The sequence below is a fragment of the Diceros bicornis genome, chromosome 14 (assembly GCF_020826845.1).
Source record: "Diceros bicornis minor isolate mBicDic1 chromosome 14, mDicBic1.mat.cur, whole genome shotgun sequence".
Classification (NCBI taxonomy): domain Eukaryota; kingdom Metazoa; phylum Chordata; class Mammalia; order Perissodactyla; family Rhinocerotidae; genus Diceros; species Diceros bicornis.
In genome coordinates this window covers 50,522,169-50,548,135 of record NC_080753.1, presented here as the reverse complement: position 1 = coordinate 50,548,135, position 25,967 = coordinate 50,522,169, and the positions used below count along the sequence as shown (strand labels likewise).

The 25,967-nt window shown below is 40.5% G+C and overlaps 1 protein-coding gene across 9 annotated transcripts in view; it reads right to left on the bottom strand.

Annotated features, from left to right (window-relative positions):
• ATXN1 (ataxin 1) overlaps positions 1 to 25,967 on the bottom strand; it is a 381,747-nt gene that overhangs the window by 272,043 nt on the left and 83,737 nt on the right. For 8 of the 9 annotated variants that reach the window (XM_058555208.1, XM_058555206.1, XM_058555204.1 and 5 more), the window contains one exon: positions 15,446 to 15,571. The gene's annotated coding sequence lies outside the window, so the exon portion shown is untranslated. Of the gene's footprint in view, positions 1 to 15,445; positions 15,572 to 15,793; positions 16,176 to 25,967 lie in introns of those variants that run through there. The other variant, XM_058555212.1, reaches the window with a different exon arrangement.

The following is a 25,967-nucleotide window of genomic DNA, read 5'->3' as shown; positions in this document are numbered from 1 at the left end:
TGTGTGTGTGTGGACACAAGTATTTAGTGCGTGTAAAATGCTTCGCACAGTACCTGGGTACACAGTAAGCACTCAGAAAATGTCTACTGCTTTCATTAGCATTATTATTATTACTATTACCCTGTTACACGTGTTTACATTTGCAGTAGTCTCCACCAATTACTAAACTCTTGAGAAAAGGAGCTATTCTTACACACTGCCCAGAAACTGAGGATGTGACAGAAGTTCAGTCAGTGTTAACTAAAAAACTAAGTAGCAACCTGGCAAGGACTCAGCTATTTCAGCCTCAACCTACACTGCTGATTACAAAAGCTCATTCACATGTGTGAATACAGGCCAAAATAAATACAATCGTATCTGATTCTTTAAGCAGGACAGTGGCAAGATAAATAAATACGTCTGAATCTGCAGAGAAATTAATTTCAACAGGGTTTCAGGACGAGAAAGAAAACCTAGAGTGGCCCATGGGCATCTCCAGAAGCATCCTGAAGATATGACCGAAGAAAAGGTGAGAAGGTGTGGGATGATGAGGCCAGCAAACCAGCACAGCACTAACAGCAAATACGAAGCCAAGCCTACTGTGCTGGGGGAAGGGCAGGGAGCAGAGGCCACACAAGGGAAATATGGTTCCTTGAAAGGTGTCTTCCAGATGCAAGTTAGTTACCCCAGAGCTCAACCCTAACCTCAGGCAGCACTCAGTTCTCCCTATAAAAGTCACTTGCCCACGGAGAGAGACATACACCTGAACTTACCCTGGGAGTACTCCCCACTTGTATTCTAGACCACCATCTACACACCTGCCTCCCTTCCACCTCCTCTGCGTCTGTTCTTACCATTTTCATTTCCCATGTAAGTCTGATGTCTCTTAATCTTCAGATACAGAATATCACAGGCCAAGGGAGCCTCCCAGGATTATCCAGGCTACTGCCCTCCTCTTATAGAGGAAGCAACTGTTCCAGAAAGGTTAGTAACTTTCCAAAGGTCACAAAATTAGTGGCATAGCAGGAACTGAAGCCTAGATTGTAGACCCCCTCCTCCTCCCAGAGCAATCTAGTTTCCAACTCTACACTGTCCTGCCTGCTTGTTTCTTCCCTTTCCCAGCCCTTCACTGTGGCTGCTAAGTCATCAAGGTAAGTTTTGTTGGCAAGCAGGCCATTGCAACAGGCCTCCTTGTTTCGGGCAGGACACAGTATATTTGGCTGTTTTCCACTCTGTGGTCACTCCGCTCTGCATCATGCACAGGGACCTTCTGCCCATACCAACTGTCAATCACCCATAATAGTCTATGACATCACATCTCCCTAAGATTTTTGACTAATGAGAAATTTAAATGGCTAATAAATGATACCATGAATTAATTTAAAATCTTTTTATAGACAAATACTTTATTTTTTTTTTTTTAAATGAGTTACATTTTCTTGGGGTCTTTTCCTCCCAGGCCACAGAAGGGTTATTTCAGTTGGCAATGTCATAGCTTGAATACCAGGTGTATTTAAAAAAAATAATCTAGGGGCCGGCCCGGTGGCTTAGCGGTTAAGTGCGCACGCTCCGCTACTGGCGGCCCGGGTTCGGATCCCGGGCGCGCACCGACGCACCGCTTCTCCGGCCATGCTGAGGCCGCGTCCCACATACAGCAACTAAAACCATGTGCAACTGTGACATACAGCTATCTACTGGGGCTTTGGAGAAGGAAAAAAAAGGAGGAGGACTGGCAATAGATGTTAGCTCAGAGCCAGTCTTCCTCAGCAAAAAGAGGAGGATTAGCACGGATGTTAGCTCAGGGCTGATCTCCCTCACACACAAAAAAATAATAACATAATAAATAAAAATAAAAAATAATCTAAACTAAATTAGTTTTTACACCTAACAACAGACTGGGAACAATAAAATAACTCTTTGGAAAAGGAAGAAAGACACTAATTTAGCACACTAGAAATCAACAGCTGTTTCCCAAATCAAAGTTACCTGTAACAAGCGACTTCCTAGCAGGGAAAATTATTTACCTTCAAATAACCATGTCAAGCTAGGAAAAAAGGGTTTACAACATAGCCATCAAATTAATTTTTCTTTAGGTAGCATGGGGACAAGATAAGAAGCTATATAGTTCAATTTTACTAAACTCCTAAGCAACTCTGAAATACTGTACACTGCTCCAGGCAAACGGCAAGTCAGGGGGAAGGGAGATTCCCAGGAATATGTGAATCATAATTGTTAGTCATGAGTTTGGGAAATTCAGGACATAGTCACTATCAGTTAAACATATTATTATTTGCTAAATGTCCAAGATATAAATTTCCTTAGAAACAACTGCTGAAGATATTAAAGACTGTGCACTGCCCCTTAATTTTCCTATTTTGTGGATTGGCAGATTTTTGGGAATTTCACATACTAGCTATGAAGAAGAAATGAATATATTTAATTAACATATGCATAGGCACAGTTCATACACATTCCAAATCAGGGGTGGATCCAGCCTGTGGGGTCTGAGGCTTATAGTCAGACAAGGGGTGGAGGAGGGAGTATGGGGAGTGGGTTCTTAAAAATGAGGTCAGAAAACTATCAACATAAAATTAGATATCGGGCCTTAGCAAGGGCCTGTGCAAGTGAGGGGCTTGGAAGCTGAAGTGTCAGTAGTTTTGAGACAAATGTGCGTGGTCCATAATACACTGACATGTATGCCTGCATCGCAGGGGTGGGGACACCTGTCAATGGCCAAGATCTACATATTTCATTACAGACCTCTTCAACACCAAGTATGTTGTAAAGACTTTCACACACATTTTTGCTGAGTTCAAGTGGCTACATAGAAATGCTAACACATTATGTTTTAAGTGAGCTATTAAACAAATTCCAATATGTGGCTTTACTACCTTGTCAGGAAAACCTGCTGTCCACAATAATTTATTATGCAGCAATGGCTAATGTGTGGAAACCCATCTAAAGGTTCCTAAGAGAGTATCTCAGATTAGTGTCACAGTGCAACTAAACTCAGTGGTTATAATTTACTGTGGGGAGGTGGGGAGGGACGGTGCTGAGTGGTCTAGCACAGTGCCCCTGAAATCAATGAGCTCAGGTTTGGGTTCAGTCTCAGCTGGGGAAAGGGCCATTTACAACACACGATGTTCTGCCTCCGCCCCACGCCAGGAATCCAATGCAGGGAGAGCACTCCAGCACATCTTAATTATGGCAAGAGAAAATGAGAAGAGAGAAACATCTCTGAGCACCGCATCTTTAAATCAATCCACGGAGCCTTTCACCAAAAGAAAAAGAGTTACCGTGAAAGAAGATTTGAGACTCATAGGCTTCTGGAATTTGAGACAAATCTCTACCTTAGCAGAAAGTCATTACTGTCCCATTAACTTTCAGGAAGTAGATTAGACCCTTCTGGGCTTTCTTTCCGAAGGCTCTTGGAGCTCCAGGGTGCCAGTGAAGTGCAGCTTAGATCAGCAGAGCAATTGCTAGAATAGAAATCTGAAAATAACACATTCACTCTGACACGCCAACTCACTACTTTTAATTGTGGCTCATTAAAGATGTAAATAGAAGAACTATGTTCACCTCTACTACAATTCCATTGCTGCAGTAAAATTACAATGCTGCTGCTTCCAGGCAGAAAGGAATACTACTGCTTTGCGTAATATCGCCACAAGTGGAGGGCTATGATTCACCAATTTTCCAACAGCAGTTATCACATGTTTCTGCCTGTCGTTGGACAGAGGCAGGTAGAATGATTAAATTAAAAATCAGCAAAAAGAAGAATAAAAGACAAGTCAGTCAAAAGATTGTATCTCAAAAATTCTGAACTCTTCCTAGGAGGCATTACAGAAATGCAAGCTTGCTTGCAGAAATTCTGCAAAGAATTCAGGCTGAATAGGGGCTGAAACCAAAGTGAGGGAGAATCAGCTCCAACGAGGAATGTGAAACCACCTATCAGGAGTTTGATTTTTGTTTCACAAATGTTACTTTCTTCGGTTACTAATGAGAAAAACTTTCTATGTCTTCTGTTTACTCATATTCTTTTTCATGTATGTGTGAGGAAGATCAGCCCTGAGCTAACATCCGTTGCCAACCCTCCTCTTTTGGCTGAGAAGACTGGCCCTGGGCTAACATCTGTGCCCATCTTCCTCTACTTTATATGGGACGCCGCCACAGCATGGATCGACAAGTGGTGCGTTGGTCCTCACCCGGGATCTGAACCTGTGAACCCCGGGCCGTCGAAACGGAGCTCATGAACTTAACCGCTATGCCACTGGGCCAGCCCCCAATACCCATATTTTTAGGGCACCTAGTTTCTTAAATTAGAATGAGAATTATATCTTATTAATAATTATTGATTCAATAAAGTATTGAAATCAATACTTTACACAAGAAAAGTATATTTGAAACACTGTTAAAAATTAAATTAAGGCCCAGATACCAACAGACAAATATTGTATGATTCCAGGCAGATGTGGTACCTGAAATAGGCAAACTCACAGAGATAGACAGTAGAGTAGAGGTTACTAGCAGCTGGGGAGAGGGAGGAATGGGGAGTTAGTGTTCAATGGGTACAGAGTTTCTGTTTGGGATGACAAAAAAGCTCTGGAAATAGATAGAGGTGACGGTTGCACAATATTGTGAATGTACTTATTGCCACTGAATTGTACACTTAAAAATAAAGTGTCAAATTTTACATTATATATATTTATTACAATTAAAATGTATATATTTAAAAATCAAATTAAGGACACTTTCAAAGTGGGGTGTTGGATTGATTGCTGGGTCCCTGAGGCAGAGTGCTGTTGGCTCACTGACTCTCTCAAGTGGATGAGGGCAGTGCCAGGCAAGAGAAGGGGTGAGACCAACGTGGCTGCTCACCAGGAAAACAGAGAATACCATGGCCATTCCTGCAAAGTGGGTACAGCTGCAGGTGAGCTAGGCCTCTGAAAATCGGCACCAGCACGGGTGCCAAATACTTACGAGTCCTGATTCAAATGCATTAAGCGGATCTGGTATTTTGCGGAATCTCGCTGTGGATCAATTTCATAGAGCAGATAACCACTCCAAAATTTGTCAAGTTAATAAATACAAGATTTGGGTTGAATTTACATAATACGTGTTTGTAGGTTCACTGGCCATGACCTTTGATAGTTGCAAGTGAACTTCTCCTTTCATTAAATGTCATTCCAAATGCCAGGCAGCATTTGGAAGCAAACGCTGCTCTGCGTGTTGCTAAGTGTTTTTCAGTATAATAAATTTGGCTTCAATCAGATGGAAGAAGCAAAGTGCTTACCTTAAATATCTAGGGTTCTTGCAATGTACTCGCTCCCAATTCTATCTTACTGTGAAGAGCAAGTTCACTCTGCATGTCCACCCAACACAAGATGCCAGGCTCTTCTAAGTGGCTAACTTGATGGGCTCCTGGAAATGGCCACCTGCCAGCAGTGCCATTAAGAAGGATGCCAGTCCTGAGGACAGTTGAAAATAATTTCTTTCCTATCCACCACTACAAAGTAGATTAGGGCCTTGCTGGGCTTTAGTTTTTCTGAAAGCAACAGAGTGCTAGCAAAGTGGCCTCAACCCAGTGGAAGAAACAACCCTAGTAGAGGCTGGAAATCAGAAGTGGTTCGATGGAGGTAGGAGGTGATGGCAGAGTAGAGGCTAGGGGTCAAGGAGTCCAGGGTTTGAATCCTAGCTTTATTCCTACAAGCTGTGCGATATTCTTCAGCACCAATAACCTCATCCATTATAATAACATATAATCTGACATATAAAAGTCATACTCATTATATTTAAGATTTTTTGTAAGGATCAGATGAGATGAAACACAACACGTACAGGAACGAAGGAATTAATTTATCAACTATTCTTAGACTCATTCATAAGTTTTCTATTTAAAAGAGAAAATGCACACAAAGTGCCTCCCAACTTCTGTTGAGGAAGCTTTTAAAATAGACTCCACTGGTATTTATGGAGCATCCACCATGATGAAGGTCCAGCGCTACTCCTCGTGCTGGACACAGCGGGGTGTAAGACATGTCTTTAATTTCAAGGAACTTAGAGTCTAACAAAGCAGATAAGTAAATCACGGCTAAGTCTGATCATGGCCCTCTCCAATTCCAAAACTTTCAATGGCTCTCTGCCACTTAAGAAAAAATTCCAACTCTTAGTATGGGATTAAATCGATTGTTTTCATCTGTAAAAACTATGTTGCAGGGAGTTGTAATCAGAGTTAATTTATGTAAAGCACCAATCGCAGAATCTGGTGTAAGGCAGCTACTCAATTAATAGTTCATACTAATTATTATTATCATCCTTATTATTAAATCAACCTCTTTCCTCTCAATCTCTCATTATTCCACCTCACACCTCTTACACTGGACCCAACCAGTCCACGATGTTCCTCAACCACACACCGCCCTCTCCCTTCTCCTCACCTTTGTTCACTCGCCCTTCTGTCTGGAATGCCTTGCTCCCATCTCTGCCGTCTGGGATCCTAGCCATCCTTCAATGTCGAGCTCAACCTGCCTCCTCCATGTCCTCACCGCTCCCAACCAGACCAAGTTATCTCGTGCCTTTGTGATCCCACAGCATTTTCTCACCTTCCCTAATTGAGTTCACCCACATATTCACTTTCCCTAACTGAGCAGAAATTCATAAATTTCACTTTAAAGGAAGGCACTAAGAATAAAGTCAAGGCTGGAAAATTTTTATTACAAACTGTCTAACTGAATACCATGAAAGTGACATGATAATAACAGCTAACATTTTCTAAAGCTTTACGTGCATTAACTCTTTTAGATTTTACAACTCTGATAGAGGCTGCTTTATCTTCCCTATTTCATGGGTGGATCAACTGAGACCCAAAGAGGTTAAGTAACTTGCTGAACACTACACAGCAATTAAGTGGCAGGTTTGTATCCACACCTAGGAATTTTGTCTCAAGAACTTATGCTCTTAAATACTACATTATATTGTTTCCCAACAGCATTATAGCAATTTATTATGTACTAGTAAAAAAAGTCTATGACAACTCTAATCAGTTTTCTCAGGGCTGGATTTTAAAACATGGAGATCCATTAAGGTGTTCTGTTCTGTATTTAGATCCTTAAAGTCCTGTGAAGAATTGTCTTCTCCTTCGCAGCCTTCCTGATTGAGGCTACTATTGCTTAGAGACACTTCTTGTGCTAATCAACACTAGACAGCCCTCGATAGGCTACCGCCACCATATCACCGCATGGACCCATATACACGGTCTGCAGAGGGCAGTTCAAGATAAGCACCTACTACATCGGGAAGCACCTGAAGCTGTAATGGAAACGGCAGCAGTCTATTGCCTTCTCAAGTTTTTGTCAGTAGGTATTTAGGATGCTTTCGAGTACTGGGTCTCACAAAAGAGCAATTCCACAGTCGGTACCTCCTGGTACATGAACTGCAGCAGTAACTGGCAAAGGTCGCAGCCCCACAGACAGTGCAGTGCAAAATAACTAAAGGTGAACCACGAGTCTGCATTCATTCCCCTTAGCCACGGTGTATTTCTTGATGGATCTTCTACACAGCCAAAGAACAGGTCAGGCTTTTAAAAGAATGCAACGCTCAGGACAGAAAAATAAGAAATGCAGCAAAGGTTCTTCACTGTGCAAAATAGACAAAGATCGACTTACATGAAATGCTGAAAAGTGATGTAGTATTGAATGTTTCCAAGTCAGTGGTCAATCAACACATGTTGTTGACTGACCAATTTCTTAATTCCTTAATCTAACGATGGTTCAACTTTTATCATTTTCATAGGCATTTAGAAAAATGAAGGTTGGGTAAGAATATCACGCAAAAAAAGAGGCAAATCTCAAATTGAAATTCTCTCTTCCATCTTACTGACTCTAACTAAAACATTAATAGGAAAAAATATGTATTATAGGTATAATATATATTATAAAATAATACATAGTATTAAACAATCTTCCCCTGATGTCAAAATATTGTTTAAAAAGATGGGCAACATGCCTCATACACTGATCTCCATAAAATCCCATTCTGAATTCCTTGCTCACAAGTGCAAATGATGATTTTTAGTGGCATTTTTAACATGTGATATTAAAAAACCATCCTACTTCTCCCTTCGAAAAGCAACTTTTGAGGATGCCAAATTAATTTTGGAGATGACTTTTCATTTTATTTAAGCCAAGATATTTTTTTCTCCTCTGCTATTTTAACCCAATAGAATTCTTAGAAATGAAAAAATAGTAACAAGTATATTCCTGGAGTAGAATAGCCTTTGAAAATTGAAAATGTTACATCAATCCTTTAATGTTATCCAGTCTTGGCTTTTTAAATCCCCTTAAGAAAAAAATACCACATATTCATATCATGTCGCCAGCATTGGATGTGTCATTTCTTTGGATTTCTGATTTGGCCAATGCGATTTTTCATGACATAAAACAGTTAAAAAAGAAATTTCTAGTAACTTCACAAACATGGCTACTGAGAAGCTGAAGGGATTCGACCTGATGTTAGAATTTTCAAATACCAAAGATTCACTCTAGTATAGTTTAGTTAAAATGGTCTGATGCTGAATCCAACTACTTTTGTAAAAATTATTTAACCAAAAACATCTACTTTTTGTCATTTTTACGACATGGTAATCAAGACTGAGCTTATCTGAAAATTTTAAAATCTTATCTGAAGGATTACTTGTATATTTCTAAATGAGTTCTTTCCTTTTTTCTTACCTTCCATAAATATCCATTAAGGTATATTATGTGCAGGGAAGGGCTTAATATTTGGAATACAAGGCTTAAAATAAACCAATCTCCACTCTCATGAGCCATCCACAGAGACAGCTTCATGAACAAAGAATTGCAATGTATAGTACTAACACAGGAAGTGGGGACATTTCCATTATGCCTCAATGAATGAGGAGTTCACTGGGTAGAGAAACAGAATTTCATGCAGAAGAATCAGCATGAAGAAAGGCATGGTTATTAAAATACATAGTATGTTTAGAAAGGAAAGACGTGTTGTGTGGAGAGATGAGTGGGATGGGAGAAGAGATTTAAATGATAAGTGGATCATGAATTCCTAGGGGTCTTGAATGTCACGCAAAGAAGTTCACATTTTATCTTATAGGAAAGGGAAAGCTAACACAATCCTTTAAATTTTTCCTTTCACTTCAACACATTCATTCATTACTCTGAAAAATACCAAAGGAATATTATTTTTAAAGAAAGAAGTAACAATCACTCTAATAATACAAAGATTGTAATTTTTGCTTTATTTACTTCTAGTCTTTGTTGACAGGCTTACATTGTCGTCATTACTTTGTAATCAATGTGTACATACGATTTTGAAGCACGAATTTTATACTTAACATTGTATTAGAAACACTCTTCCATACTTCTACACGCTATTCAAGGGTTTTCAGGGATGGGAATGATTCAATCAGACCCTTTCTTTAAGAAGATGATTCTCAAAATAGGAGGATGAATGGAATAAAGGCAGGAAAGACTTACGGCAAGAATACTCTTTTGGAAACGGCTGCAGTAGTCCAGGCAAGTGATGCTAATGGCCTGAAACAGAACAAAGGCAAGGGAATGAAGAAGAGTGGGCAGATTGCCAAATATTTAAGAGGCAAAACTACAGCATGTGGTCAAGGGATGAAGTGCAGGAAGCAGAGGTGTCCAGCATCAACGACGGGCTGGTTGGTGATCATGTTTCTCTAGACAAGAAACTCGTAAAGGGAGACAGGAGAGTGACAGGTGTAAGTTTAGACTCAAGTTGAAGGCACCTACATGATATCCAATTAGAGCCGTCTGGGAGGGAGTTGAAAGCCAACGATCTTCAACTCCGAAGAGAAAGAGAGAGCAACGTTAGTCATTAGAGCAGAGCTGGTAATGATGCCATGAGGTGAAGGCACCTTCAGGGAGAGCATGAGCAGTAATGAACTCTGTTGAGTTTCTTTCAGTTTTCACTCCAACAGTGTGCAAATGTGGCAGTTTAATTCTAATTTCTTTTAATGCACAGCAAACACCTCCCTTCAAAGCTCTCAAATTGTCACCAAGGAAGGGTATCTTCCAAGTAAATCAACATCTGTTTTGATGATGCCTATTATAGGACAATTCACTGCATTTCCTGAACCGGTGTGGTTTTACTCACAGTTATACCAAACCACACAGCTTCTCTGAAGGACTGATGCAATTATTTGCCCATGACAGATAGCATCAGCAAGAAGAGCGAGTTATAACACATTTCACAGAAGGTACGCTTGGTACTGCTTTATAGAACACTGGCTTAGGTACAGGAAGGGTATCTAACTCCTCTAACACAGAAAGCATTTAAAGATGGTCTTCAGGGAGGGTACCAGACTGGCTCTTTTCTTATTTATATCTGCCTTCCAAAAGCAGTGCCTATGACTTAGGTGGCCATTTGGAAATCCTGCAGTTCTCAAGGATGCCTCACAGTAAACAACACAAGTGACATACATTAGTTAGTACCCCCTTATCCGCAGTTTCGATTTCTACAGTTTCAGTTACCCGAGGTCAACTGCAGTCTGAAAATATTAAACGGAAAATTCCATTAATGAACAATTCACAAATTTTAAATTGCATGCCATTCTGATAGCGTGACGAAATCTTGCACGTCTCACTCCATCCCGCCCAGGATGTGAATCATCTCTGTCCAGCGTACCCATGCTATATACACTATCCGCCCATTAGTCACTTAGTAGCCCTCTAGGTTATCAGATAGACAGTCAAGGTATTGCAGTGCTTGTGTTCAAGTTACCCTTATTTTACTTAATAATGGCCCCAAAGTGCAAAAGTAGCGATGCTGGCAATTCAGATATGCCAAAGAGAAGCTGCAGAGTACTTCCTTTAAGGGAAAAGGCAAAAGTTCTCAACTTAATAAAGAAAGAAAAAAAATAATATGCTCATGTTGCTAAGATTTATGGTAAGAATGAATTTTCTATCCATGAAATCGTTAAGAAGGAAAAGAAATTCGTGCTAGTTTTGCTGTCACACCTCAAATATGTATGTATAGGAAATAACAGTATATATAGGATTTGGTACTATCCATGGTTTCAGGAATCCACTGGTGGGGTCTTGGAATGTATCTCCCACAAATTCGAGGGGACTACTGTAGTTTCTAACTAAACAAATGCTCTTTTAGTACCAGTTTTTCTCCTTTCCAACCACAGATGGCTACTTGTAGGGGAGTATTCCATGCACCACTAGAGACCTCCAAAACAGCAACACCAGCATCTGGTATTTTGCTAAAATCACATGTTTTATAATTTCTTTAATTTTGTCCCTAGTTATTCCTCCACCTTAAAGCCTTTAACAAAGGCTCAGAGACACTTATGTCAACAACTATACATTTCTCTTCCATAGCTGACAGCCTGTGCACCTGCCTCTTGCGTCACCAAAGCAGCCTTCAGCCCCACCCACCTGGCTGGAAGAGGCTATGCAGAAGAAAATCTAGTCAGTTCTCCATGAAACACATATTAAAAAGCCTCTTTTGGGGCTAGCACCGTGGCCAAGCGGTTAAAGCTCTGTGCGCTCTGTTTCACTGGCCTGGGTTCGCGGGTTCAGATCCTGGGCACAGACCTACTCCACTCATCAGCCACATTGTGGAAGCATCCCACATACAAAATAGAGGACGATTGGCACAGATGTTAGCTCAGGGCTAATCTTCCTCAAGCAAAGAGAAAAAAAGAGGAAGATTGGCAATGGATACTAGCTCAGGGCGAATCTTCCTCACCAAAAAAAAAAAAAAGCTTCTTTTGCCCTTAACGTTGCTTTGGGAACCATGCTTTTTTCCCTTCCCTTAGCTGAGAATGTGAGAAAAAGCCCATTCCCAATCCACTCTGTTACACCTTTCTGCTTTCCAAACCTCCTGTCATCAAAATTAGATGGAGACCCAGAAGAAGATGCTTTCCTGTCACTGCGCTTGAATGTGCCTTTTCACACGAACTTAATTCAGGATCGGCACAACTTCTCTAAGTAAAACCGTGACTAAGCAAGAGTCAAAAAAAGTTGCAGGGGCTGGCCCAGTGGCGCAAGTGGTTAAGTGAGCGCACTGCGCTTCGGCAGCCTGGTTTCGCGGGTTCGGATCCCAGGCACGCAATGACGCACCGCTTGGTAAGCCATGCTGTGGCAGCATCCCATATAGAGTAGAAGAGGATGGGCATGGATGTTGGCTCAGGGCCACTCTTCCTCAAGGAAAAAAAAAGGGAGAGGATTGGCATCAGATGTTAGCTCAGGGCTAGTCCTCCTCACAAAAAAAAAGAAAAAAAAAGGTTGCCGGGGCCAGTCCAGCGGCATAGTGGTTAAGTTCACCCACTCCTCTTCGGCGGCCCAGGGTTCACAGGTTCGGATTCCAGGTGCGGACCTACACACCGCTTGTCAAGCCATGCTGTGGTGGTGTCCCATATAAGTAGAGGAAGATGGGCACGGATGTTAGCCCAGGGCCAATCTTCCTCAGCAAAAAGGGGAGTATTAGCAACAGATGTTAGCTCAGGGCTAATCTTCCTCACCAAAAAAAAAAAAAAGTTGCAAACAAAAGGTTTAATGCATTTGGTAGTGGTTATCTTAATAGCTAATAAATTTCCTGAATACCCCACTTGCTCCCTTAAAGGCTGGCGTGGCTTCTATGAGTTCTTCTGTTTGGTTTCTGACTTTAACTGTCAGATCTTCTACCAGGGCTGGATCCACAGCAAGGGCATCCAGGAGTTGCACCAGAAGCAACAGCACCCTGCCAATCTCTTCTGGATCCTCCAGGGCCAGGCCTGCCCTTGCTGGAGCAAGTGGAGGAGGAAAGGGGGCCAAGGGCCACCACTGCAGTCTGTTAACATCAGATTCAAATTCTGAATCTGCTGCTGTCACTGTGGGGGCTTTGATGTGCATCCACTGCAGCTTAACTTTATCCCTTTCAGCAATGAGACCACTCTCGGGCCACCAGAATTGACAACCTGCAAGCCCTAACAGCCAAAAGAAATACCATTCAAAATAAACTGGCAAGGGCAGCAGGTGTGGCTTTGGGAGCCAAGGATAAGCTTCTAGGTTACTGCTCGCATCCTCAGATCTTTCTCCAGTCCTGTCACTCTACTCCAGCTCCCCACAGCTGATGTTTTTGCAATTCTAGACTGAGTCAGGGGCCACTGCCATTACTAGGGACACTCAGAGTCAGTGGTTGAAGAGAAAGAGACATAAAAAGGTTTCCAAAAGAGCCTCTGACCTAGGTAAACACTTTACACATTTAGACAAAACGGGGTTTCTAAAGAGTTCAGAGAATATGCTGACCTCACATCCCGAAAAGGCTAGGCAGTTGATGAGTGAATGCACCATCATGGTTTGATGGTGCTGAGATCAACAAGCAAACATTTCCTGGGTACCTACAATGTGCTCAGACCGAGACCCTATGCTGCACTTGAGGAGGCAAAGAGGAGGATGAAAAATAGACTCAAACCCCAGTGTGTAAAAGAGTTATCTGTGGTGAGTTTCTTGGGCTCAACATCCCCAGAAATTCTGACTCATCGAGCCTAGTGCTGCTGAATCTGCAACTTGAATCCACACGTACAGATGATTCGGATGCAGGAGATCCTGGGGCTAGACCACCTTTAAGAAACACTGAACTATGATCTGATTCCTGCCCTCAAACAGTCTGCAACCCAGATGGGATGATAGCCAACACCCACAAGCAATACACAGTCATAGATTGTTTTTAATGATACAGGCTCTACATGTTATAGGAGTTCATAAAGAACAGGCAGTGAAGTCCTGAGCATTCAGGGCAGACTTTGTGAACATGAGCCGGGCTGAGTGGTCAGGCAGGACTTGGATAGAAAGAGACAGCCCCATGCAATTGTTCCTAAATCAGCGTGACAAGGTGGCCACAGCATACAGCATAAATGAAGATGAAGACATGAGCTAGAAGCCTGCCACCAAACACGTAAAGCGGCTTCACATGCTGACTGCAGGGAGGAGACTGTCATCAGGAGAATCATAAAACCGGCATTTCCAGATAACACTATGTTTGCATTTTCATTCTGCCGCATTCATGTGGTTTCCTGCACTTCATAATTTAACATTTGTAAGAGAAAAAAATGCTGTTATGAAACCCAAATAATGCACCACTCTGAGGCAGCCAGCCAGCTGCTCACAAGAGTGACATCTGAGCATCACTTAAAGTGTCATTCACAGCTCTGCTTCAGAAAAGGGATGTTTAGTAAGAAGGAAAAATAATAAATTCTGTTCAGTGTAAAACAAGGTTTGGGGCTCCACGGGACTGAAGGACTGGTAGATAACCCATAACACAGTGACAGCAAACACGGAGAAGGAACAAGTTAGATCCCTGACAGAAAAATAAAGGACAATAATTCAAAAGAAGCCTATCTTATTTATTCAAATATTATATTCATATAGCACTGTACCACGTTTTCTTTAATGTTAGAAGGGAATAAATTATTAACCACAGACATTGCAAGGCCTACTTGACCAAAGGACTGGTTCACAAGATCGGTGCCAGTAGGGAGAAGGGACCCCTAGGTGCCTGGCCCCTTTCCTCCACATTGGCTGGTCCAATGAACACCCCCTGCGAAGGATGACTTGCCAAGGGACACACAATAAATTCAGTTGAGCAAGAATCAGAGGATATACTTATTTAATTAATCTCACTGGAGTGAACTGTGAAATTTTAAATTTGCAAGAGACGGTGGAGATCATCGAGGCCTGTACTCACATTTTCACAGGTGACTCATTTCAAGAGGAGGAGTAAGTTGTCCAAGGTCCCCAAGATAGGTGGGAAGAACTGGGCTTCCGTTGAGGACTCCGTTTCCAAGAAATACAATGAAGTAGGTTGATAAAACTTCTTTGGAGGTCCACATCATTTTGGTGTATAGTTTGGAATTTATTTATTGTCTATTTACAGTTTGGAACATTTGAATTCCACCCCCAAACCAAGACTGTCATTCAGGGCACCGTGTTTAGTTAAAAGGTACTGGAGTATAAACATTTGGTGAACAGGACTTGGAAACTCCTAATGCCTCTCACCACACCCATCCCAACACTTCACTATAGGGTAACGAACTTGCCATCAGACTGAATCTACTATCTCTTGTATGATTAATACCTTATGCTCACAGCTAAAATGGAACATCTGGAAGATGTAATTTGTTTGTTGTTTGTGTGTTTAGTCATTTGGGTTTTTAAATTTTTTTCCTTGTTGCTCTTTTCTAATCACAAACGCATTCTACTCAGATCTTACTATTTTGTAAATTTCAGAAACAAACACACTAAGTAAATTCAGTTGCTCCCTTGGTTCTCCATCACTAGAGCAACCTTTTCTCAAACATCCTGCTAGTTGGGTTGCAGCAAAAGAGCCATGCACTTGAACAAGATGTCCTAGGACACCAAATAAATGACGACTAATGAAATTTAAAGCAAATAAAAGACAAATCGTTCAGATGACTTACCCAAAACCATCCGCGTTTCAAGACCATTTGTGCAGGCTGAAGTTCACTCTTTCTCTCTTGCTCAGGATCTGCAGCAGCACTACTTTTGAGGCCTCAAAAGAAACTCTTTCATTTTGCTCCAGTATGCTGCAATAAAACAAAACAAAACACCAAGTCAGAATGAAAATGCCACTTCAAGCAGTTAGTTGATATTCAGGGGGAAATCCCTGGCCTTTTTCAGATGTATATTTTATAACCTCAAGCAAGCATGTCAATTACCAGAACGCAGCTATCGTGCAACTGATCTACATATGGTACCCTAAAATACTGGAGGTGGGGGCAGAGGAAGAAAGGGAGAAAGCAAAGCACCTTCTGGGGTACGTTCTGCATCTCGAAAATTATGACATCCACCAGCGGGAATGTGCTTGCAAAATTTCAAGGTTACTAACTGAAATAAGTAAAGAACGATTCATTACGTTGAAATAATTAAAGACACCCACGTGCAGTGAGCAAGAGCATAGAGCGGAGCAAGTTTTGTTTCAAGCCAAAATTCATCTGTTTCTGTCCATTAAAGACTCAAATTGATTGAGCTAATATTAATATTTCTAAACAAAGGGCTATTAGGATTGAGCAAAAAAGAAATTTTCCATTTTGCACTACAAATAGGTAATTGATGGGTTTTCGTTCTGACTCTCGATAAATCTTGGTAAATCCCTTCTCCAACCAAGTTGGACAGTAGCATTTACTTTACACACTGAATATGAAGTGAATGGTTCAACTATGCATGGCTCTCCACCCCCACTCAGAGCAGCTGATGAAGCCTACACATTAGAGCTGCGTGTGACAAGGTCGCTCTGAAAAGCTCTCTTCTGCCTTGTGAGCTTATAACGCTCACTTGTCACAGGGAGTTGTTCTAGCTTCTTCTGATGCTTAGTCAATTCCACCCCACTGTTTGTTTTTTGACAATGGCCATTTAAGAGCCTGTAAACGGTATTCAAAAGATGTCTACATCCTTTTTTAGCCTTTTATGAGCTCTTCCTCATCTATTTTGCAAGTTCACTGGAAGGCTGTCACCCAGTTCTCTAACGATGATGACTGCATCCTACTTGTAACTCTAAACTCTCTATGAATCTCCAAAGGTCCCGAGGCGATGGCTAAAGATCTCATCATCAAATAACTCAGTTGTACAAAAGAGGATATACTTTTATGCCTCACTAGGTTGCTGTGTGAATAACCAATTCCTTGAAAGCCTTCTGAAGCTATTACTTTATGGAATACTCAACATTTTCTAAAAGGACTTTTTGGGGGTTGTGTATATCTGTGGTTCAATTCATGTAGGCACTTAAAACTTCTGAGGAGGAGGAGAAGCTGCTCTTGGTTAATATTTAAACGAGTTGAGCTACTATATTTTCAGTCTAGCTGGGAGAGCAACTGCCTGAAAATGGCAAAGTCATTTTTATTTTCTCAATGCTATCAGTACCCACCGAAAGTGGGGTTGTAACGATTTTACTAGTTTTCTGTGCAGTTTTCATGAAATGTAACTCAGCTCCCACTCAAATGTGTAACAGTAACATATTGATACAAATCAACATAAGCCAGGAAGTTCAAAGCATGACAAACTGTCTTACACTTATCATTTTGGTAAAAACAGAATTTGCACAGAGAGGAGGAGGATTTAAGTAAGCCCACTGGGAGTTATTGGCTGGTATCAATCTTCTTTTACTAAAAATAAATTGCTGCATTTCTCTTATTGGTTACCAGCTTTATATCTTGGTATTTTAGAAGTGAAACGGTCTTTGTCATCTAGCTCAAAATTCTTCTGCAAATGAAGCTGCTGGCCCAGAGAGGTTGATGGACCTCTTAAAGTCACACAGCAAGTTAATTTGTGCTTTGACTAAACTCTAGGCTTAATCACTCATGCCCACTGACTCTTAATAGCCATCACTGAATGTAATGTAATGTGGTATTGGTTCAAAAAATTTACCAGAAGCACAATACTTTCTCATAGGACTCTTTCTCTCTTTTTCTGTTTTGTTTTTGCCCTAAAGAAAGAAATTCATTTCTGGATTATATTCTTGTCACCAAGTGGAGCAAAATTATCTGGAAGAGGCAGAATGGCTCCATTATTAGCTCAAGGCCCTTCACTGGCTGCCAAAGCCAGGTGTCCAGAGGAGCAAGGCTTATAAACTATTTGTATAGGAGTAAAAAAAAAAAAAAGACTCATCTGAGTGACAAGATTTTCCATTCTTATCTCTGTAGATGTGAAGCAGTTGGAAGTGATTCATTTTGTGATTTACAGCCGACACTCAATTACACACAGTGTAACAAGTCTGAGACAATTTTTATCAAAAGAAAACCACTGAAAACTCTACACACCTCCTTTTAAGTAAGAATTTCAATATACTTCCTTCCTTGAGCAAACTTTTCAGCAGTGCTGCTAATAACCAACGAAACAAACTGGCTTGAGTTTAATCTCTTTTGCCTACCCATTCTTGTTTGCCAGTTGAAGTTATAAATAGAGATAAGACCAAAAATTCAGAAAGGAGAAAAGAATGCCAGGGGCCTAGAGCATTCACAGATATACCTGAGCACTGAAAATCAGCTATAGAAACAAGGACTTCACTCCATTTGACATCCTTAAGGGGTTTTAAATTTTGATAAGCATTTTTGTGATAATTTGCTGAACAGTTATAAGCAGTAACAGCAAAGTAGACTACATCAGCATAAGTCAGAAACAGCCACCTAAAAGCCATGAGATTTAACTTTTTTTAGTCTTAATTTTGCAGCTAATTGGGTTTTAAATTTAAGTCACAATCTCCTAAATAGAATTAGTTCCTTATCAAATAAAGGGACATAAGTAAATGTTCTCCATAATTAATTCCCAATTATAATTCAAGTTGTTTTTATGTATTTGAGTATAAAACAAATCTCTACAAACATGTATCTTATATGATCTATCAGGTACATCCGTATTCAAAAATTCAATAACGAGACACAGATTACATAGGAAGAGACTAACAGGCTCATGGTAGACTATCACTTCAGTGGGGAATGGGTGTTCTATTCAACAAATATTGGTGGGAAAACTAGCTCGTCATCTGGAAAGAGTCAGATCTCTATCTTACACCATTCAGAAAATAAATTCTAAATAAATTAATTAAACATATAAATATGTGTTTATACAGACATATATATAGTATTTATTATACACACATGCATCATTTTATACAATAAAATACAGAAAAATAATTTTATAATCATGAAAGGCCTGTAGGCCATCGTAAAGACTTTGGCTTTTTATTTCAAGTAAAATGGGAAGACACGAGAGAATGCTGAATGGAGTAGTATAATGATCTGCCTTACGTTTTAAGAGATGATTCCGCCTATTGTATGAAGAATAGCCCATAAGGGGACAAGGCCGAAAACAGAGAGTCCAGTTAGGCTACTGCAAAAATTCAGGGGAGATCACCCAATACACGGACTAAGGTGGTGACACTGGGGGAGGAGGTAGTCAGAACTGGTGAGATTCTGGGTATATTTTGAGGTCAAGCTGACAAGTGGTATAAGAGAAAGAAAAGAGTTAAGAAAGACTCCTCCACGTTTTTGACTTGATCATCTCTAAGAACAGAGCTGCCCTTCACCAAAATGGAAAAGACTAGAGGAGAAGCAGGTGGCAGGGAGCACCATTTTTCCACGTTAGTTTAAGATGCCTATTAGACATCCCAGTGCAGCAAAGGTAACGGGATGTCGTTTCCAAGATCAGGTCACAAAAAGCCCGTGGCTTCCATCTTGGGTGCTCTCTTTTATTTATTTATTTATGTATTTATTTATTTATTTATTTATTTCATTTCCCCCCGAAGCCCCAGTAGATAGTTGTATGTCATAGCTGCACATCCTTCTAGTTGCTGTACGTGGGACGCGGCCTCAACATGGCCGGAGAAACGGTGAGTCGGAGCGCGCCCGGGGTTCCGAACCCCGGGCCACCAGCAGTGGAGCGCGCGCACTCAACCACTAAGCCACAGGACGGCCCGGGTGCTCTCTTGCCTTCTCTCCTGGCTTACTCACTCTGGGGGAGCCGACTGCCAGGTTGTGAGGCCGTTCTGTGGAGGGGCCCATGTGGCCTGCTAGCATCTGTGTGAGTGAACTCGGAAGCAGATCCCAATCACGCCCCTCCCCATCCTTCAGATGAGACTGAAGCCTGGGTTAACAGCTTGACTGCAATCTTATGAAAGGCCTTGAGCCAGAGACACTCATCTAAGATGTGCCCTGACTCCCACTCACAGAAACTGTGGGATAATAATTTGCTGTTTTAAGCCACCAAGTTTGGGATAGTTTGTTACACATCAGTAAATAAGTAATACAGTTACAATGTACAAGGCTCTGTTCTAGGAATTTTATCTGACTTTTTAACAGTTGGAGAAACTGAGGCACAAAGAAGTTATATTACTTGCCCAACACCACACACATGTGGTGGAAGTGGGAGTCAAACTCAGGTCATCTGACTCAGAGCTTAGGCTCTTCATGACCGCATGACATTACCCTTCTAGAATAACCTTTTCTCCTACTTTGGATGTGCATACCTGAAATTTGACTTTCCAATGCAGAAAGTGCTAACATCACGTAGTTTATACTAACAATGGCCCCGTGCATCTTCACCAAACGTTTTAACCTTCCACATCGCTCTACAGTTCCTCTATTTTTGACATCCCAAACACACTACAATCTATACTCAACTGTCAAAGAAGATGGACGGGTGGCCTCTTGCAGTTTGAAGAGTAACCTCAGCCTCGTTCTTTAATTTCAGGCTGGTTAATCTGGGTGACTTAACTATGAGAGAATTTCCAGCCCAGTTTGCAAATGCTCTAATATACATATTCCTATAGACTGAATGTCCTTTTGCACATGTAAAGAGTTCTCCCTAAAACTACCCAGTGGTGAAAAAACACCAAGATTCTGAATAAGATAGCCACAGTAATTTCTGCTTGAATTTTTTAAATAATGAGAGTTCAGCTGGCAATAGAAGGTCACTAAGGATTCAAACAATATTAAGTTTTTAAGTAGGAATTGACAAGACTAAAATATAAAAACAAAAGGTCTTGAACCATATAGAATACAATGACTATTGTCCTTTTAATTAGTATTAACAATTTGAGACTTTTCCATTCTTTCCCTGACATGGACACATGAAATACAGAAAGTGAAAGAAATTATCTCTGCACTTGTGTCTTAATACAAATTTAGAATGGCATTGTTGTCGGAAAGGAGCTGGTCATTGTACTCTTCTTATTTTTCAGGAGCGGAATGCCCATCAAGCAGCAGCCAGGAACGTGTTCTTTATCCATACTGTGGAATACTTTTCTTTTGTTTTCACTGTTAGGACTGTACCCACAACCAATGGAAATCAAAGAACAGGAAAGGAAGAATTATAAAAAACATATATACACAAAACCAATGCCATTTATAAATCTTTCTGTTTCAAAAAGTGACCGTGTTTTATAAAGGCATATGATGCATCACCAAAGGTATTTTTTGCCATTTAACAATACCAAACAGTAGTAATAGCTCCACAGTTAGGCTGCTGGGACTCAACCTGCAATTTGGACAATTTGTGTAGGCATGAGATTACTTTGTCTTATGACACAAGGAGCAGATGCTACTAATTAACACAAAAATGTCTGAAACAGAGTTTTAAAAACATATGAGTTTGGAAATATAAGTAAAAACAGCTTGGAAGATTATAAGCAAAATAGTATAATACAATGAAGGAGGAGTGGTTTTCTTTTTAAAAAGAGAGTCAGTCAGATTAGCTGGTACACTTTCATGGACCTTCCTCTAATTATGCATGGATTTGAAGGAAAGTACCTGATAAATCCTGCTTTTTATTTTTGAAAAATAGGGAGAGGGCACATATATCCTATATTAGCCAGTGTGTTCAGTGGGATGCTGAATTCCACTGTGGAACATTGTGTTATGCTAAAAATAAAAGGAGAATAAAAAAGGTTGGAATAAATTTAAGGAACACTTTTGAGGGACTTTGGTGTATTAATATGTATTGTAAATCTCTAAGAAGGGAGAAAGATGCATCTTGGCCCAAAATTTATTTGACCACAGAACACTTTCTCCAGAAGCAATAAGCAACCGGTAGACATGCATTGACCAGAATGCACCCTAGTAAACAATACACTAAGGCCAGTGGTTCTCAAACTTTTTGGTCTCAAGTCCCCTTTACACTCCTGAAATGTACTGAGGACCCCAAAGAGCTTTTAATTAGGTAGATTATATTTAACAATATTTATTGCATTAGAAATTAAAACAAAGAATTTTAAAATATGTATTAATTCATTTAATACAAATAATAATAAGCCCATTGCATGTTATATAAAATAACATATCCTGGTAGTTATTCATATAAAATATGAATATATGAATATGAATGTTCATATAAAATAACTATTTTTCAGAATAAAATAGTTAATGAGAGGAGTGACACTGATTTAAATTTTTGCAAATCTCTTTAATGTCTGGCTTAATGGAAAACAGTTAAATTCTCAACTGTGCCTCTGAATTCAATTTGCTGTGATACGTTGTTTGGTAGAAGTATAGGGAGAAAATAGGGCCTTCATTTTCAGTTAAATGTGGAAATTCTTCTTTGATAGTACACCGAAACTTGACAAGTGATTGTTTCTTAAAGGATAGTGACAATGTGGAATCTGAAACATATCAATGAACTCTTTGTAGTCTTTTATATTAAAATCCATTGGTTAATCTTGCACTTTGGGTAGATCTTTTACCATGCATGATTCTGTAACACCATGCACTGGTCATCTGGAAAATGATATTAGTTCACTGAGCTATGCAGATCTTCCAAATGTCGACACATTTCATTATACAACATCATCACACATCATGTAGCCTCTGGAAGACTCCACTATACACTTGTGACAGAATGGGAATAAAATAGGTAAATAATGTTTGCATATGATTACAAAAATAGTTTTGACCTTGCAGACCCCCCACAGCCGCCCAAAAGGTCTTGGGGGTTCTTAAAGTGAGAAGTGCTGACTAAGTAGACCTTCCAAGCTCCACAGATCCCTCCCAGAAATAAAAGCATTGAACTGAGTTTCTTTCTTGCCCTTGACTTCTGCAAGTCTACCCAGCTCCAGCTCTCTAGGGACCACTGGGTTCAACCTAACAAGGGCTGTTCACCCAGGCTGGCCATGGCCATGACACAAACCATGAAGGCAGAGTAGGAAAGAGTTAGCTGTAAAGAAAACGTGTTGGGGCCGGCCCGGTGGTGCAGCGGTTAAGTGCGCGCGCTCTATTTCGGCGGCCCAGGGTTCGCAGGTTCGGATCCTGGACGCGCACTGACGCACCGCTTGTCAAGCCACGCTGTGGCAGCGACCCATATAAAGTAGAGGAAGATGCATACGCGTGTTAGCCCAGGGCCATTCTTCCTCAGCAAAAAAAGAGGAGGGTTGGCATCGGGTGTTAGCTCTGGGCTGATCTTCTTCACACACAAAAAAAGAAAGAATACACATGTTTACTTGGATTCTACCAGGTAAGAATCTGTGAAAGGTGTACATTTTAGACTTCTTTAGCAAACACTTTCTTCCAAACCAGGTTCTAATCATCTAGTAAGGATGTGTTTAACCAGAGACGACAAACTTTTTAAGTACCCTGAAGGAGATTCAGAAAGACCTGTTTCACGAAATCAGTTAATGAAGTATGTAGTTATAAACCATCAACAATTTATTAAAAAGTAAAAAGAACTACTAAACAACATTGGTTATCTTTAGGTGTTAAGGTACACATGCAATAAGAATAATAGCTAATATTTGAGTGTTAAGCCTTCAAATAACATCATCTCCTTTTAGCCTTACAACCATACTAGGTGGTGGACCTTTCATTTTCCTATTTTAAATAAATGAAGAAATGAAGATTGACGGGGGTAAATAACGTACTCAAGGGGCTAAAGAACTAAGTGACAGATTCAGGACTCCAACTTTATCTATCTGTCTGACACCAAAGATTCTCTCTTAACTCTGCACTATGTTGTCTCATTTCCAATTAACAGATTACTGAACTTCAGTAACCCAGATTCTTCCTCTGGTTCCTCTGGCAGTTATTCCCAAACTCATGAAATAGCCTCTTCATTTTCTAGTTTCACAGTGAGTAGCTGCTCAATGAATTAGTTCAGAGCCCACCCAAATAAATGTACAGAGCAGGAAGATTCTTCTGCCTCCCAAAGTAGACTTGTTATCCTGTGGGAAAAAAAGTCTCACTCAAAAGCCACATATGCTGGATGCTGTGAAGTCCAATCTTTGGATTCTTAAAAGGTCATGAGGATGGAGCACTGGTAATGATGTTCTGTAAACAAAGCCCAAGGTACTCTCAGCCCATATTCCCTCTTTATTCCTCTGAAAGCACATTTATGAAACCAGGGCAATGACAATGCGGGTCATCTCTAAGGCATCCCAGTAAGGCAAGGAGGTAGTATTATCCTTTTCAAGTGCTTTCTAAACCCTTAGCTCCCTCAGGTCACTATACATCTCTGCCCATTATTTCTCTCACCTCAATGGCTTTCCATCTGCTAAGCCAGAATCATTAAAAACATAGTGAATGCCTTTCTAGATTTGTCTTCATCATTTTCCAATGTCCAGCTCAAGATATCTGTCCTTCCAGAACTACTCCAGCTCTCCCTTTCCTCAAAGCGCCTCTGGCAGGGACCCCCGTCAATATGGCTTACTTGTGCATTCAGTCCCGGACAATGGGTAATGTTGCTTCATTTGTGTGAATCTCGTCTTTCACAACTGTTAGCACATGGTGAGTGTTCCCAAGACCTTCTGGAGAATCACTCACAGCACTTCCCAGAGTGCCAAATAAAAAATACCATGCTTGCTCCCATTTTTCTTGATTGGGTGAGACTAAAGAACACAGGCAGGTATTTTTATGTCAATTTTATTTTTAAACATCCTTCCCTCTGGTCCTAAGATCAAACAAACTTAGCAGTGTGATTCAATCAGAAGTTTTAGATGTTTTTAAAGAGAACGGTAGTCTACAGTGCAATCAATGGTGTTCATTGAGAAGCTCAATGTCGGTTTATTTGTGACATTCTCAGAGTAGAGAGAATTTAGGTCCATCCTAATGTGAATTGATTTTAGAAGAAAGTAGGATACTAAACTAACTCTTAGCAAAAAAATATGGATTTGGGGTACGCACAGAAATCCATTGATACATCGTGCCCTTTCTAAATGCTCAGCCATTCTTAACAACATCCATCACCTGCAGTCCCACGTCCCAATGAAGTGTTCTGTACATCTCTGTTTTCACGATGAATGCCACAAACTGGCATGAAGCTTTCTAATGAACACTAAAAAGTCTGTGGACCACACACTACAGGATACAGAAAAATCCAGCTCATTCTCTTGGCACCATAATTACTCTTTGAAAAACTGTGCTACATACTTTTTATAAAATGGTACATTCTAATATCAAGTGATAACAACAACAATTATTCTATACTATGTCAAACTCATGAGGCATTTCGATCTCTTTCAAAACTCTCCTTTCTCTCAGACAAACCAAATAAATTGCAGGCTTGTGTACTGCAAGCAACATGGTTAGGAGCAGACCTGTTTTTTTTTACCACACCAAACTTCTCTACAGAAGTTAAGAAACGAAAGCTACTGTAATGGCTCAGATCTAATTACTGTGACAGACTATCTAACTTAAATATTGGATTTGCATTTGTAAGCTTCATCATTAGATTTACAGAACCATACAAATTGTGGCCTTCCTCTGAAACTTTACAGCTTGATCTTAACCTTCTTTGCATATATCATTCTCTGTGGAAATTTTCAACAACCACAAAGGTGGGGAAAAGGGTGTGTCACATATTGACTTCTTAGTCATATTTCCTGATGTTGCCATTTTAGTATATTTAAAATATTTACTTACGGCAACATTTAAGTAATTATAGTTTATGAAGCACTGTTCTCTTTTTCTATCTTGGTAGAACCCCTCTCAGTGTGCTGTACCACAAAAGCAAAGTTCTCTGAATCACCATTATTACCTAGTGAAGGGCTGATGTTCCTATTTGGTGACCACCAGACTTCTCCAACTGCTCTCGAAATTTGAAGTGAGCCATCTTATGCTGGCAAAATTTTTAAAACTGCCTTTCATATTATACACTAAGATAGTTCAAGACTAACACTTCCCTTTGGCCTCCCTCCACATTCACATTGGTGGTGTCCATACCCACCTGTTCTCACTCTGAGCACCTGACACCCCAGACCACCCATGTGAAGCCCAAGGTGCCACTAGCTACAACCCCCAACCAAGAAGGGGTAAGCTAAAGGGTCATCGAGGAAAGCAGTGAAGGAATGTCGGCTGGTAAGAGAGATTCTGAGATCTCATCATTTCCATGGATCCACTAAACCTGTTCCTGGTACTCTGACATCACCGAGTTACCCAAACTGGAAACACCAGAATCCACACCTCCGCCTTCCCCCTTATTCTTCGAGTGAGCTGGTACCAAATCCCA